General features: G+C 25.0%; 1 pseudogene; it reads right to left on the reverse strand.

Moving 5' to 3' along the window:
- Positions 1 to 267: 267 nt before the first annotated feature.
- On the reverse strand, positions 268 to 1,044 carry LOC111631258 (annotated as a pseudogene).
- Between the last annotated feature and the right edge of the window lie 2,614 nt (positions 1,045 to 3,658).

Here is a 3,658-nt window from a genome sequence, read left to right on the forward strand (position 1 = left end):
AAATTTCTTTATGTTTTTGTGATGATTTATAGTATCAAGTATGTAAAATTTTTAATGATTCATTTATATAATTTCGAATATTATTCTTTATGAAGTTTTTAATGAATAAATTGAAAAATTTGCTATGAAGATTTCATTATAATTATATTAATTAATTTAAAAAATATCTATTCATATAATAATATTCAATATAGCTTCGATTAGATTTTATTTTATAATTTAACTTAAAATTATACAAAAAAAAAAATGTTAGTGTAGAATTTTTACTTTGATAATGCAATCTTAATATATACATTCGATATGGGGAAAAATTTTGTAATACAAAGATAATTAAGCAATTAATTTTGCTGGAATATTCTAATTAAATATCTATTCATTTTGTGGTTTTATTTTAAATTTTGGTTTGTCTAATTTCGAATCCATTGGACATTCTTCTCCAGTTCTCTGAAGCTCGAACTGATCTTAAAACCTCCAACGCATTTCCCTACGTCCACATCATTGATAGTAGATTGTCGCATTCTTTCTTTGTCATCTATGATGAATAGTGCTCTAAAGGCGATTCCTTCGGCTTCTTTAATACCCCGTAATCTTTGGCAATTCTACAGTTTTTGTCAGCCAACAAAGGAAAGTACTTGTCCCACTTCACCATGTTCTCGGTCGGTGCATAACTATGCACAATGACTTAAATAACTATCATTAGATCATGCCACTATTTCGCAATTTAAGCATTTAAATTCCTGTATCCTTTCGTTGAAAGTGATAATCTCTGTTAGACAAGTATAAGAGAAATCCATTGGATAGAAGATGAGAACTAAATATTTTCCTTTGTAATTTGACAACTTGATTTCCTTTTCTATGCCATTGATTACTGTAGTGCCACAAAAATCTGGAGCGGATTGATCCGAAACCGTGTAAGTTCTCTTTGTACATCTTCGTGAATCATTTCCGTTTCCCGATTTCATTCCGTTTTCCGTTTCCGTTTCCCGGTTTCCTTTCTTTGAAGCCATTCTTCATTGTTAATTCGTTATTCCAAAATAAAAAAAATATATATATATATTAATTTATTTTTGTTGATTTTAACAATATTAAATATAACTTATTTCATAATAATTAATAATATTAATGCCTGTATAGCAATAAATTTCAGAAATGATTTTCTATATTTGAATTAAATAAATAAATAAAAACTAAATGGAAAATTTTTTCATCAATTAGTATTCAACTATATTTAATATTTTATAACAGAAACAATAATATACTTAAAGCCATTTTATCTGTTAAAAAAACTTAGCCCATTTTTATCAGTATTAATATCCCATTAACTAGTGAATTATTTGAATTAAATTTTTTAAATTTTAAAATAAAATATTTTAAAAATATATTATAGTAAGAGATTCATCAATACAAATCAGAGAATTAAGAAAGTATGATAAATACCATGATATATTGATAGTTTCCGGATGGATTACAATCTGCCAATGCCTCATCTCCGACGAACATAAGCATTATGTTACAGAAGTGTTAAATGTCTAGCGAATAAAAATTTTCTTTATGTCAAGAGAAGATTATTTATAACTACCGTTAGACTTAGATACCCAATTATTGTGAATCGCACAGACAATTTTAGAATATTTTAATATAGTAAAACGTGTGTTGTTACACAGTGTAATCTATCATAATCACAGTCTCATTATATACAATAGAATTTTACATCTATTCAATCAAGTTTGCAAAAGAATAACTTAATAATTTCTCTCGTCTAAATGAGATGCCAAGGAATAAAACGATTTCTTTAAGAAATACACATGTTTAATGGTTCGTGCTTCATTAAAATTCAACGCACCCAATTTTAGTTTTTTTTTTGGTCTCACACAGAGAAAGATTTTCATTGTTTCAGAATAAAATCTTGAATTAATGTACAGTTCTCGAAAAACTTTATTATTAACTTTATAATTTATTGCTACAAATGTTCGAATTAGTATAAATTTATTCCATAAACATGCCTTCTACTTCTTTTTCCTAATTTTTCAAAGTTAGAATTCCCTAAAGATTGCAACTCTCATCAAAAATTGGTTTTTCAATTTCTGTTACGTTAGCCACTAAATCTAACTTATTGTAAAGTATTATCTCTAGAATAAATTAACATTAAGGAACTCTAAAAGAATTATATAAAAAAAGAAGGTAGTTATTAGAAGTTATAAATTAGTTCTTAATTCAGTTAACAATTCTTTCAAGCTATATCTCATTATTAAATGTCTGATCTATAATAAAATTATTAATTTTTTCATGTTATAATATTTTTTTTTAAATTTAAATACTAAATTACACGATGAAAGATATATTTATTTTTTAAATTTTATATTCATTTCTAAGAAATTTTAGAAAGGAAAAAATACATAGAAACAAAACAAAATAGGATTCTCGAAGAGGTGTAGAGATAAGATAAATATACTGTAATATTTACTTCAGAAAAAGTCACAATCCCCGATCAATATATCTATTTATGGTAGGTTTCACTCCAAGGATAAAGTAAAATAGTCAATCTTAGCTATTCTGTAATACGTGATATATTCAAAGAAATATTCTTCTGCTTCAGACTATTCTTTACAGATTATGTTTGAAACTGTCCTTATCATCGTAACTCTGTTTTAAAGGTGCTTCAGAAAATTGCAATATTAAAATTCGTTTACCTTTAAGATAAGGATCTAACCTAGATATTGGTACATAGTCTTGCCTTGGTTTTATTATATTTACTTATTGAAATTTTCGTAAAATTTTTTTATTACACTCAATTTAATTCAAAAATATAGTGCTTAGAATTTAAAATTAAAAAAAAATTAAATGAAAAACATGTATTTTTCTATTATTTTTACAGAAGATTTTTTTTGGAGACGTTCGATAGAAACTATGATGATACGCTAGAACTAAGCAAAACATACTCCAACAAAAGTAATTAATGCCTTTGGATAACCTCTATTTGACCTCTAAAGCCAGCTTTTATGCCAAAGACTAGTAAGCTGAAAGAGAAAGTTATTACTGCTACCTATATTTAACTCTCTCCACGATCAGATTTCATTTTCTAAATACCAATTTCTACATTTCATTTTGTCGAAAACTGCAGATAGAATATTTATTTTCTAGTTAATGAAAAATATTCTCGTTTCCACTTTCTATTTTATTTTTATTTAAAGTTTTAAAAATTCAATAAAAATTAATTGCTTTCAAAAAAAAATTAAATATTTTAATTCTTATTATGAAATAAATTCGTTCCAAATAAATTATAAATACTTAAAAATTGATTAAAAGTTCTTGTTATTGTTAACCGATATTAAAGCAATTATAAAGATAATTGTTTGTTTCCTTAAAAAATAAATTAAAAGTTTATTTTATCTTAAATAAATTATATTATTCTATTGTTGATGATAGCAAAACAAAAACAAGAAATAAATCAGTTTTCCTGTGTTTTAATTGCCGTAAATTATGAAGTATCCTACATGTTTACATCAGAATAAATGCTTAATTACTTCATAAAACAAACGAAGAGTAGAGCACGTTAAGGGTATCCTTATTAGATCTACTGTGCTTCTTTCCTCTTGTTTATATTTGCTTTAGTTTTATTAGATAGAAACTAGTAAAAAAAAAAAAGAAATAACAGCAT

Source organism: Centruroides sculpturatus, unplaced genomic scaffold (genome assembly GCF_000671375.1).
Source record: "Centruroides sculpturatus isolate CEXI.00-Female unplaced genomic scaffold, Cexi_2.0 scaffold50, whole genome shotgun sequence".
Classification (NCBI taxonomy): Eukaryota; Metazoa; Arthropoda; class Arachnida; order Scorpiones; family Buthidae; genus Centruroides; species Centruroides sculpturatus.